This window comes from Brachyistius frenatus, unplaced genomic scaffold (assembly GCF_029030835.1).
Source record: "Brachyistius frenatus isolate BFR_SWC_R1_liver_20210118 unplaced genomic scaffold, ASM2903083v1 Contig_115, whole genome shotgun sequence".
NCBI lineage: Eukaryota > Metazoa > Chordata > Actinopteri > Embiotocidae > Brachyistius > Brachyistius frenatus.
In genome coordinates this window covers 318,076-331,805 of record NW_027210714.1, presented here as the reverse complement: position 1 = coordinate 331,805, position 13,730 = coordinate 318,076, and positions in this window count along the sequence as shown.

The window sequence follows — 13,730 nt, the reverse complement described above, 5'->3', positions numbered from 1 at the left end:
CCAAGCTGCATGCAGGAGCGTCATTGTTTACTCTTTTGCCAAGACGGCTGTCTTCAATAGGAAATGAGGACCTTTTTTTTTTTTTTTTTTTTTCTTCTTCTTCTTCTTCTTCTTCTTCTTCTTCTTCTTCTTCTTCTTCTTCTTCTTCTTCTTCTTCTTCTTCATTGTTTTTCCTCTTTCTTTTATGGGATCAAATAATGACCTGATGCAAATAGAACATTCTTCAGTTGTCCTATTTCTTAATGCTGAGAGGTTCCATTAGCTTGCTCGTTGCGTCCAAAATGATAGATGATCCTACTCAGTGGAGTGAGTGGAAGAAAAAAAAAAGTGATTCACAGGCTCTAAGCAGTAATTTACACAGAAGACGTTCAAGAAAGTGGTATTGAGCAATTTTGTCTAAGTGACAGTTGGGCTTAATGTCTACAAAATCAACTGCCAGTCGTAGGGTATGTCTTTCATTGGTTTACAATGACTGGGAGTATAAAGTGTATCTGACATTCAGAAGGGCATGTCAACTCATCTATCCAGCCATCTTATCCTCCTTTAAGCTGTGCTATCCCCCCCCCCCCCCCAAAAAAAAAAAAAGCTCTGGTATCATGTTGAAGTTATCATGGCACCCTGAGGCAAGGTAAATAAAAAGAGGGTAAAGACAGAGCCACAACCTTTTCTCCTCATTCATCAGCAGCATTTTCCAAACCATTAGCCCTGTCATTGCTTCCTGTACTTTTAATGTCTGCTGGCTGGCTTCACACTCAGTACTGTGATTAGTTCAAGCAGGATGCCGCTCATCGATTTTGCTCCACTGGGTGTTAGTTAACCCTCTACCAAATTTTAATTGCTTCTCTTGACTGCTAAAGCAGTACGAGAGAGAGAGAGAGAGAGAGAGAGAGAGAGAGAGAGAGAGAGAGAGAAAAAGAGCCTCTGATTGAATTTTATGTGAATGCTATTAAGCTAGTTCAAAAACACGCTGGATGATGCCTTTCAGGATATTGAAATGTATCGAATTCCATCGACGCCATCAAGCGATGTACACGTTTTTGCTTGTATCCGAGAATAAAAGTGTTTAATTGAACGCGCTACCTGCTGGCAGCAATTACCGGCGCGCCGAGAGGTATGGATGGAGACGGCAAACACATGAAAGAAGAGCAACTCTTCGTCGTTCGCTCGCTCACTCACTCTCCCTCGGTCTTTTTGAGCTCGTTGTGTTTGCTGAACACAACTCGCCCGTGATTGACAGAGACATGATAGCTGCGGTAAACAAAAGGTGCTACATGTACACAAAGAGATGAGCACGGAATGGGTTTTTGAAAACAATAAATCAAAACTAATGCATGCTGCCGTGCATTTGAATTGGATTACCATCGGAGCGCTCGTTATGCGGCAGGTTTCCGCTCATGTCATGGAAAGCAATTTAGATATAAATTCTAAAGTTACCAAAGGAATCCGTTCTGCCAGTAACCGTTGGAAGCCGTTCACCGACAGTGTTTTATTGTTTCTAATGAGCTGCGGGTTCACATAATGGAATTTTTAATTATGCATCAACATTACTCATCTCGGCTCTGCAAAGCTAATATTTAAAATTGTAGTATCCCAATATTTGTGCAAAGCTCAAAGTGAAACGTAGTAATTTAATGAGTGCCAACACTATGTAGGAAGATGCAAGGATCACGTCTGTGAACAATCCGTAGAACTGATACACCTTTGTCCCGGTTTGTTGTAGATATTCATCTGCAGATGAGAAACACTTTGTTGATGCCAGGCAGGAAGTCATATGGAGAAGTAGGCAGAAGCAACGCCATTTGGAGAAATGAGAACTATCATCAATAATGGAAGACAATGAGATATATATGTTTTTATGTCGCGTCTGAAATGAAGATTGGGGGAAATTCCACCTGTAAAAGTGTCATCTGGTGGAAAAAAAATTAAAATAAAATGGCAGTAAGTCATTGGCAGCAGGAGGAGCTGATGTGTGCCGGGTGGATTAAATTTAGCAATTCGTGGAAACAAACAATTATTTCAAATGAGTCAATATTTGCTGGGAAACCTTCTCTCAGGAAACAACATTTGTAAATGAGACTAATACATTTCACCAACATGTTGACAGAAGTCCTAAAATATGGTTATGAGGGCCTCATAAAGGCAGCCAAGCAAAACTTCAATACTTTGCTAAATGCCCCCTTGATTTTCTTCTCCCCATCATTATTTGAACGCTTTTTGAAGGTCTTTAATTTGCATCCTAATGCTCTGCCCTTGTTCAATTTCATTTACAATGCAGATGCAGAAGCGATAACTGTGACGGAGGTTCATCCCCAAGAAAGGGAAAGGAAAGAAAAAAATGACAATAAGCAAAAATAATTTTAGTTTTATATGTCCCTCATAAGAGCCGAGCTGATAAAACATTCATATTAAACAAAAAGCCATTCACATTAGCAAGTGTATTATTAAAGAATACATGTGGAGGCATAAAATTATCATTTGTAATGCTGGTCAAAGGAAATTACATTACTACAAATGTACTCTGACTACACTGCCCCTTGTTTCATGGTTTGTTTATCTGCTTTTCACTTCGTGTCAATGTGTGTACTTAACAGTAATCTATGTAGGCTACTCGCGTCAACATTAGTACATGAAGACAAATAACAGCAGAGCACATTTAGGGAAGTGGCAGAGCTGCTCTCAGAGCTGGCACACGGTGAGAATGACAATGGTGTCACAAGAAACAGATTGGATTTGGGCTCAGGACATTTTGGGCCTTTTTTTTTTTTTTTTTTTTTTTTTTCCCAAGGAGGGGTGTAAAAAGTAGGTTGCAATGCTGGGGGTGTATGTGCCCAGCCCCCAGGGCTATGACAAAAAAATATGGGGCACTCTCACTCGCTCGCTCGCTCTCTCTCACACACACTTCCTTTCTCTGTCTCTCTTCAACTCTGTTCTTTCTCTCTCCCTCATTATATCTTCAATTATCAAGTCAGGAGAGAAACTCATTATTTTTGGAAGTCAATGCCCGTGCCGGTGTTCTTTTTGACACAGCACAGGAGGGGAACAGGCAAAGTCCATTTGTCGTGATTTCTATCTCTTAATACCATTAACTAATTGTGAGAATAACCATCTTAAAATTACACCGAGGCAAATATGATTTGTATGTTTTCACTTTTAAGCCCCTGGAATTAACTACACAAAACAATTCTTTCTTTCTTTTTTTTCTTTTCTTTTTATGACCCCTTGTATTATGTATCATCCAAGAGCAGGTAGTAATTAGTGGTGGGTGATTTCACCGTTTGATGCAGCATTTTGATTGTCGAACCCGAGCAGCTCATGCAAGCCGTGACCAGGCTGAGCAGCACGTGACCCGCCACAGGGACTGTATCTGATTTCATTATTAGCCCCAGTTTGACTGGTTTATCCCGCATATGTACCATGAACACCTTTACCCTTGGGTGGCTCAAGTTAATTACTTCAGCCCATAATGCCTGAGAGACCACCTAATAAGCATGGAGTGTTACAAATTATGATGCTCGGATTACGTGCTGCTTACCTACAGAATGAAAGCCTGAATCTTTTCAGTGTTTGGAACTGAATGAGCTAAAGAAACCAAAAAACAAAAAACAACAACTCAACTCTGTGTTCTGGATTGATTAATGGTCCAGTTTACCAAAAATAATTAATTCCATGTACTCACAGTGGTATCTTACAATGCCGATTGTTTGGGTTTCATTTGCCCTGGTTTTCATAATTTTGCTTCAGTGAATTCTGCCTCCGCTGTAGAATAATACAGGTACAAGTTGTTGTTTTTGTGTGTTCGCAGACCTCAATGAATGTTGTTCTGGTGACTTTTGCAAATCCACAGATGTGATTGTGAGCAGCTTCTACTGGACCTATTTTGGTAATGAAGCAATAGTCCCTGCGTGATGGGACAGTGCAACCTTGTAAGACATCAGTGCACTACATCATACTCTGTCAGTGTCACATTTTGCCCCGCCTAGGCGTTAAAAGAAAACACATGGTGAAGGGGAAAAATGTGGTTACTATTTGGTTAGGGTTAAATCCATGTCGCTTTCTCACTGACTTCAACCCTGGTCTGCTCGGTGAAAGCCCTTTCTTTGTTCCATCCAAACACCCCCCCCCAACCTACCTCCTTACTCGGATTTTGTCAAATGACCTCCGTCATATGACCTTCCTCACATGACTTCCGTCCTATGATCTCCTTCTATGACCCTAGTCATACATGCCTGTACTTTTCACGCCAAGACGAGGCTAAATGCAGCACTGACCCGGTATTCTTTAGTTAATCATCCAAACGAACTGAGGAATAATTTCTGGAAACGTGCATGCTTAGCCCCACTAAAGATAGTTAATTGTACACTTCCTTTAATGCAACTCAATTTGTCCTTTTGCGTGACCCTCTCTGCCTGATGAATGCCCATGTTTAGTTACTTACACAGTTTTCCATTAAAAAGGTTGTTGCTAAGATAACCTCTGATGAAAACATCCATCCATCTAAATCTCCTCCAGAGCCACAGAAGACACTATACAAATGTGTTGATCAACTGAGCAGTCGTATGAAATTATCCGCCAACAATCTCTGGGAAAGTACCACCAGCTCACAAAATGGGATATTACCAATCCACCCATTAATCAAACCGCTCGCATACAAGATGTAAAGTTGAAATGCTAAGAGTATTCTAGAACATGCTAATGCTTTGCGCTCTTAAAGAATGTTTTTTAAGTGCTTTAGTTGGCGACCTCGTGCACTTAGCAAGGTTAAGTTCACATTGTCTTACTGTTAACATGTGCAAAATTACACCGTTTACCGATGTGCAGGGGAGGCAGGCCATTTCACGGTGATTAGGTGTATATAGGGTGGTAGGTTTGTGACTACACGTGTGGGTTGGCAGTTGGGGGGAAAACTTGAGACAATGCTGCACTTCATGAGCACACACTGTACAGAAGCCCTCCCACACAGCCTTTGTTAAGCCTTCTCTCTTGAGCTGGCACTTCAGCCTCCCTGAGCCCATTGACTCCCACTGGATGCTCTCTACTGTGTTTCCTGGGTGAAATATAAGGGGGCCTCTTTAATACTGTAACATCCGTATCCATTCCTTTCACACATGCCCCCCTCTCAGCAAACTGCAGCCAATACAATTTAATCCCATTTGGTAGGCAACTTAAATTCATCCAATTTCACAGATTAGGAGTTGTGGTCTCTGCAAAATTTAGCTTGGTTACACTCTTGATGTTTCTTTAGCTTTAATTTCTAATACACCGACATGAGAGAGCCATGCAACTACGAATACAATTGAATGATTTATAAATATATAAGTGTAAGCAATTCACACTGAAACAAGGTGTTTAGAATGAAATGAGCCTGATTTATAGTATATATAATATAACCAAAATGAAATGAACTTTCATATTGGTTATTATATTTTCTGAGCCAGGCTTATTTTATTCTAAACACCTTGTTGCAGTGAGAATTGATTCTATAACAACCATACATCATAATGAAGCTGAAGATACTAGATAATTAAATTGCACCTATGAACATGCAGAGCTAATGGGATGTAAGGCCTTAAGTGGCATTTGCTTTTAATTAGAAAGTTATAATTACAAACTTTAAAAAATAAAAGGTTCTTTGATCAAGCCGAGAAAAGATTAACTGTTCTCGAGGCTGTTGTTTTCCATCTCGTTTCAATTCCTGACATAAATGTGTACATATTGTTCGCATGATAACAAAGCATATTTTTGTGAGACAATCCTGTTCTCCACTTTATAGTTTCTGTCCTGAAACTTTTCATTCCTGCAGTCAGCGGGAACATACAGTAGCCTGTTGTTCGGTGCAGTTCTAAGGGTTTGTTTGCTCAGTGGGAAATGGGAAATGTAGTAATTCTATCAAAAACTACAACACAAATAGATGTACTGGGTGGAAGGATGAGAGGAAAAAAACAACAACCCAGAAACCTCTGACAAGCGGGATCGGTCCGTCTGATGAAAACGAACACCGATGGTTTTAATTTACTGCCTGCATTAGTCGGCTCCTCTCCAACCAAGCTTGGTGTTGTCTCTTTGGCAGCAGCAGAAGTTATTAATGGTGCAATAACAGGAGGCAAGCATGGGCACCAAATATTCTATTCTGTCTCAGATTTTGTAATGATTTTTCACGTAAGGGAGGGCTGCCTGCTATTTCTCTTTGCAGCGTCTTTTAATGGAGCGATGAGGGGAGGAGATGGCACAAACGCGCTCCTTTGGCTTAATTGACTTATATTCTTCACAACTGCCATTCCGTGTGAAACAAATGCTTCACTACCACGGTAGATATGAACAACACTGCGCCTGCTTGAATGTATGCGTGTCAGACTTCAAAATCCAGCGTAAAACTGTGTGAATGTCACGTTTCCGAGGAGGGGAAAAAACAAAGTTTTTTTTTTTTTTTTTTTACCACAGCGCACATGAAATGTTACATTAAAGCATAAATAATGTAAAGGCGACCTTAACACACTCCATTACGTACTCATTCTCTAGTATGGGCGCGTATTTATGACCTAACATTTTAGCAGATGGATGCAAGAAGTCAAGGGGTCGTTATTAAATTCAAACCGCCGAGGGAAATTGAGTTCAGCAGGAGATTTAGATGATGACCCCGGATGCGTGGAAAGTTGTCGTTGGTGGTTCTTTCAGCTTTTAAAAGGCCAGCTCGGCAGGTTACGCTTTTAATCATAATTACTGACCAGCCGTCCAGGTCTGTTCGCCGATTTATGTGTTTTAAAAAGCAGTGGGGTGGTTGTCTGAGAAGGTCAAGTTGCAGGGCAAATGAGTGGATAGCAGTATTGTAACACTGCTTATTGCGTTTCCTTTTTTTATTTATTTTTTTTTTTTTGTGTGGAAACAAATTTGTCTTCACATGAGTTAGAGCAAAATTTTACACCCGATCTAAACGCGCATACAATCAAAGCTTAACAATTCTGAATTCTTTAGTTTTAATGATACTGAGTATAAATCGAAACACATTCGAGCCCCTCTCTTCTCCTGTTTTGCCACTGGCCTTCATATTGATCCCATGCATGAACCTGCAGAGTTATCACAAAACAAATTGCACAGACTTGAATTTGACAATCTCTTTATGAGGTGCGCTTCATTGATTTCTGGATGGTGGCTCTGTTTGGCTCCTTTACAGGGGAGAGGAGAGGGAGGGTGAGGGGACAGAGGGGAGACGGGGGTTGCTCATTGGAGAGACACACAGCACTGCTTATTCTAATTGCCTTATTGCCTTGTTGTGTCCTGGAGGCAGCTTATGCAGCACGGTGTCAGAGAGGAAACTTAGTGACTGTTGCTCAAATGTACAGCGAGTGTGTTCTCCTTCCTTCCACGGCCATGTTTGAGCCCCTTTGGGAATAGCACTGAGTTGCGACTTTTCCAGAGGATACGACGCGTCAGCGAAATCAGTCCTGCAGTGTGAGGCTTGACACTGCAGTGACAGCGCAGCGATATTTCCCCTCTTGTTTCAGAACAAATTACCAGCAGCATGACATCAGAGGGCTCATTGTGCACTCAGACCCCTCCTTATACCAAACTACCCCCAAGTCAGCTCCCCGGGTAGAAGGACAGTCTCACGTTTGATTACTGTATGAACATTTTTTTTTTTCTTGGATACTTGTAACAAGTCCAAAAAAAGCTGAGTCTGGTTTCATTTGACACATATATATATATCAGCTGCAGTTGACTTGAATTTTTTGTTGTTGTTGTTGTTTTTTGTGATTGCATTTTGCTGCTCTTTCTGTTTTAAAAAAAAATTATGTCTGGATTCCATAAACATAAATGATCTTTATCATAGTATTAATTTAGCTTATCAACGTGCTCTTTCATTCATTCAGTTGTATCTTCTTCTGAAGACACCTGTGAACAGGAAGCCACTGTAAATGAGACAGACGTCTAAATAGGTTTTTCTGTCCAAACAATTTTTATCCTTAAGCATTTTCCATTACCGTTTGATAGGCAGCAGACACGCCAGCCGTGGCTGAAATGAAATCAAATGGCTCACAGAAGACAGAGTGGAGAGTCTAATATTGTGTGACACTGCGTGTCTGTGAGGCTAGCAGATGCAATTCACCTACAGGGTTAAGAGTTTATCCAGAGCTCTGAGGCACAGTACATATTTCTTGCTTACTTTCCAACATACATCACTTTGATTTGGCCACTGGAAGCCACTCTTCTGCCTGTGCCAAAAAAAAAAAAAAAAATGTCAATCGTCCGTGTGTGTGCGCGCCTCCCTTTCTTTCCCTACACGGTTTTGAGGTGCTCTGTGAAACGGAGGGAACAACAGCCCTGCCTGCTTTCCCCCCCTGTGTGGAATAAAACTGCCTTTTGAGGGGGAGTGCTGTCATGCATCATACTCCAGGAGAAGCAGGAAAACAAACAGGGCCAGATTCATCAAACAGAGGGAGTTGCTCGTTGCTCAGCAGGGTGGGGAACGTTGGGTGTTAATCAAAGTTGAACAGCTAAACTCATTGTACTCCAAACGGAGAAAGGAGGATTTGAAGGGGAGGAATAGTACAGGCCACATATTCTGTCTTGTGCATAAAAATAGTGCATGATGAGATGATGTAACACACAAGTCTATAGAGATATGGATAATTATAGCAAACATGTGGGAAATAGTAGTTTTCTTACATGAACTATGGTTCAAGTTGATATTCATTATACAAGCACAGTTGATTTGGTGTACCCAGTTTTGCATATTTTCAGCTCAATTTAAATATGCTGTGCCACCCAATCCCTCTGGCTTATTTGTTTTTATGTCCTGCAGACTTTGATGTGGCTTGTAATCTTGTCCAGTCTATTAGGATATACAGATCGAAGCAGTGCGTAAATTAGCAGAGAAAGCTCTCATCCAAGTTGTGTTTTTCAGAATATTCCGCAGCCCCTAATTGGATGAATGGATTTATTTTGTTTTTGGAACATCCATGGTGTAGCTTCTGTTTAATCTCCGCGGGCCCCTCATCCTGCTTCCCCACCCACTCACCAGATTGATTGTATCTCATAACAGACAATGGCATCAATGAATTCAAGTAGTTTTTTTCCCCCCTCTCTTGGGTAGACAAGAAAGAGAATCATTTGCATGCAGGTGACATGTTCAAACAGGGAAAGGCGAGATGAATCAAAATGCAACTCAACAGTTTCCTAATGCTTTGACCTAATTATGCACCCATTTTTCTGCCTACTTTTTTTTTTTTTTTTTTTTCCACAGCGGCCAGTCATGTGAAATCCGAAAAATATTCAGGATTGGTTTCGAAGAAAAAGTCTCTGCTGATTCACTGGTTCTCTGTAGTTTTGCTGACTTAAATTTAATTTACTGGGATGCTCAATGTGTGTTAAAAAAAACTTGCAAGAGTAAATGCTTAACCATAAGTCGAGCATAGACTGGATGACTTTTCTTTTATTGATCTGTGATGTTAGTAAGTACTTCCTCTTCAGGATGCTCTTAAGGTTGGACATATCGTCTTACATCTTAATCCTGACCACAGTAACCACAACATACAAACCCAGTGGGCAGGAGACTCCACTTGTGTAGACCAAATGAGCAAGAGCAAAAGATTCATGGTGGTGGACTATTGATCCCTGAGGAAATTAAAATCATGTTTATAGGAAATTACTTAGATGACCCCACAGATGCCGAACCAAGACGATCGTGTGCATCATGCATGGTGGAAAGGGAGAAAACAGTGATGCAGGTGTGATTTTGAGTCTGGTCTATTAAATCCAGGTGACAATTACATGTACAGGTGGAGCCAGAGACCTCAACACATGGCAACTTGAGAAATCATACGCAAGTTAACAAAACACGAGTAAATTACCAAAATATCTTTCGGCAATTTTGACACAGGCACCAGTTATTTCTTTAGAAATTGCTGCAATAAAGGAAATACAACCAAATACAGACAAAAAAAGAAGAAGCTGCAAATAGATAAATGTGCTGTAAATTGACACAACAGAAATGTTTTCAGGGAGCACTAAAAACTGAAGGACACGGCTGGGGACATAACTGTTGACACGGTGACTCATGAAGTTACTGAAGGCGGCTGTCCGTCAGTGACGTTGGAAATGATATGTTTGAACAAACACGAAATACTGCAACAACTACCGTGCCCGAGCCGTGTCCATCACTTTTTACTGCCCCCTGGTAACCCGTTGGCGGGAGTCCATCGACTGTATATAAAACTGGATGTAAGCCGTGGGTCTGAAAAGGGAAGCCAATGCAGAAGTGCCTGAAAGTGCAATACACTGAAAATACACTATTTTCTGAAAACAATTCCATAACTAATTAGATATTAAGCCTCAAAGAGAGGTATGTTTGGAGGATTGCCCGATTTGATTGACAGGCTGGGGGGGGTGGCAGCCCGGTTGGCGTTATAGATGGGGGGGGGGCATAGTGTCCCCGGGTTCTCTGTCCTCCCCGTCTCGTCCAAAAATGGTCACTTCTTGCGCCACAAAACCAAGATGGGGACGGCCAAAATGCCAGACTCGGGGATTCAAAACCAATTAGAAACAGCACGGTGGGCTGCCGCTTGTGTGTGTGATATTGGGAGCATGCGTAGTATTTAGTTGTATTTTCTGAATTTGTAGCCTCTTTCTGTATTCAGCTTTGGTTTCTGCATTTGCAGCATTTTCTCTGTGTTGTCAAATTGGTGAAGATGTTTCCTTAATTTGCTTGTGTTTTACCAATTTGCATGTGTTATCTAGAGTGTGTTGAGCTCTCAGGGTCACAGTAATTCTTTGTATTTTGCAGTGTTTGGATAACAAAGCAGTCGCAATTCTTCCGTGGAGAGAGTACAAAACAATATTTAGTTGATTAAGAGACTTTTGCCTTTTATTTATTTGAAGATATCTGTGTTAGGGGCAGGAAAATATGGATTTTACACAAGTTAGTTTCGACAAGTTGGGTTTGTGAAGTCTACATCTGAAAGTTATGCTACATCCAACTCTGTTGGCTTTTAGTAGAATTTTTTAGCAGCAGTCTTTTCTTTTCTTTCTTTTTTTTTAACTCCTTTCCAAGCGTTGTAACACCGCAGTGGTGTATGTTGAGTTACCCCAAACGAGAAGAACGGGAGCTGAGAAATAAGATAAAATGTTCAAGCCATTGCCACCACCCTGTTCCGCTGTCTACGCTGACATTAACACTGAAATGAGAATGACCTCATCATACCTTCAGCCAAATCATCATAAATGACATGATATTAACTCTGCCAGACAGCTTCATTATTATTTTTTTTTTTCTTGGGCAGTTCTCCATTTTGCTTTAGTTTGTGGTTCTGTGCCCTTGTTATCTGGCCCTCCAGACTCTGCTCTCACTGCGAGGCAGAGGAGCAGAAAGATGGCAGTAATTCATTTTGTGCCACGCCACAGGCAAAGCTCTTTTTTCCCCGCTGCCCATTACCTCCAGACCAGACTCTCTGTCTCAGCAGGACACCGCTCCCTTCCGCTCGGGCCCAGACCCACCGTACTCCAGGGGGCTGAGGTTAGTGGACGACCCACTTCAGATTCTGTCAGCGCCACCCGCAAGCATCCCGGGCGCTCCACTCCACCTCCAGAAAAAACCTGCAAAAAAAAAATAAAAAATGGCAGACTCACAGTCAGTTTGATCGAGGAAGTAGTGGCTGGTTTCAATTCATTTTTCTTCATCCAAAATAAACTCTCTCTTTTTCTCGGTTTACCGTTGGCGCTGACAAAATGTGAAATGGGTCGTCCACTAACCTCAGCCCCCCTGGAGAACGGTGGGTTTGGGCCCGAGCAGAAGGGAGCTGTATCCCGCAGAAACATACCGTACACATTCTATAAGTTGGACCCCCTTTTACCTTTACATTTATTTAACCTCTGCAAGTAGTTGTTAAATACTAGAGTTGTTTGCGCAAAGAAAGCACGTATTTTATTTTGTGTTTATTTTTAGCTTATTAGCAATATCCCCAAATAACTGTGCTCTATTAGTGTTTGTAGTTTCATGCTCAACGGGAATGCTTCAGTGTGTTTGCGAGGTAAAATATTCAGGTCTGAAAAAGGTTTAAGTTTCAATTACAGCCAAATGCTTCAAAATGAGGAGCTGCACATCAAATTCAGGATGCTTGGATGTTTATGAGTTTAGAACGGGATGATGGGAAAGCTCTTCTTTTCTTTTTTTTTTCCAATATTGCCATAAGACCTAATTTGTTCCCCCGGCAAGCATTTGGGTTTGGTTTTTTATCTTTATTTTTGACATGTTGTTGTTCATGAGGAGAGCAGAAGAAATATCCCATTAACAGGCTCCCTCCTATCTCCCTACATAAATCACTGACATGGAAATGAAACTGTTCTGACAAAAAGGGAGATGGATAGAGGAATACAAATGCAAAAACATTACACACACATTCATCCCTTCACCCTCCTCTCCCTCATTTCACATAAAGGCACTTCAGCGTTTGGAACAACTTCTGAATAGACAATTAGGAATGCAACAAAAGTCTGAAGTGATTTAAAAGGGGGGGAGAAAAAAAATCTATCTGAGAGGGCTCTTGTACATAATTACATCTTAGCTGCATTCTTTTCACAGGACGGCAGCCTCAGCTAATCAATGTGGACCAAGTAGTCGATTCTTTGTTAAAATGTGACAAAGCCATGAATTTCTGATTACGGTGACAACAATTATATTTGTCTTTTGGGTTGTGCAAGTTTTGTGAAATCTCTCCCTAAAACCTCTAACCTGCCCACCATAAAAACAAACTGACATATATTAAATATATTTACTTTGGCTATGGATAATATTTGTTTCTGTCTATTTACATTTGTGTAACTAGGCACCCTCCAATACAATTTCAGTCTGAAAGATGAAGACTTTCTAGGTTTTCTTGTAATGCTTAGTGTCAGCGATAAATTATCAATGATATAGTGTATATTTATTTGTGGTATGGTATGATGGCTGTAAGTACCACAATACCCATAAGCCTCAACCTCTGTTGCTATGGAGATGGAGCTACTCAGAGGTGACTGACTGCTGAAACACTTCCAAAGGTTTCAAGAACATGAAAGTCCTCAAGTTGAGTTTCTATTTTGGTAAGAAAAATTCAACCCTGTTCAAATTTTTCCAGCCTGTTCCGCTAACAGTGACTCACCGAGCTAAAGCTAATCATTACACTTTGTAAAAACATGATAATACCTTTAACCGTTTAAATAGATTCACTACATGTTGGCCGTGATCTCCTCGATTTCGTCGCTGAGCTGGAGCACCTCTTCCTTAATACAGTCATACCATGAAGCACTACTTATTCCTGGCCTCGCCCGAAACCGATGCCGTACGGCTGATAACGCTGCTGGACATAGAAATTGTCACGAATCGCTCAAATAGCTTGCCTCCTGTACATGTAGGCAGCAGTATTATTATAAAATGCCGAACAACAACAACAACAACAACGTAATCACTGATATTTGTCCGCTTTGTTCGAGGTAAACTCACAGATTGACCCGCTGCCTTGACACAAGATTGTGCGGCTCAAATCACAACCTGTTATTCCACATACCTCCCAGAGGAGCAGCTGACATTTACCCACTTAAATCTAGCACATCGGATCAGTGTTCATCTGTGTGTTCCAGTCACTGCTGATTTTTTTTTTTTTTTTTTTTGGGTGGGGGGGGAGATCCTTGACCTCCATCTTATATTTGTCCACGATGAGACTCGATCCAAGAGGTGCTCCAGCTCCAGTGATGAAATCTTG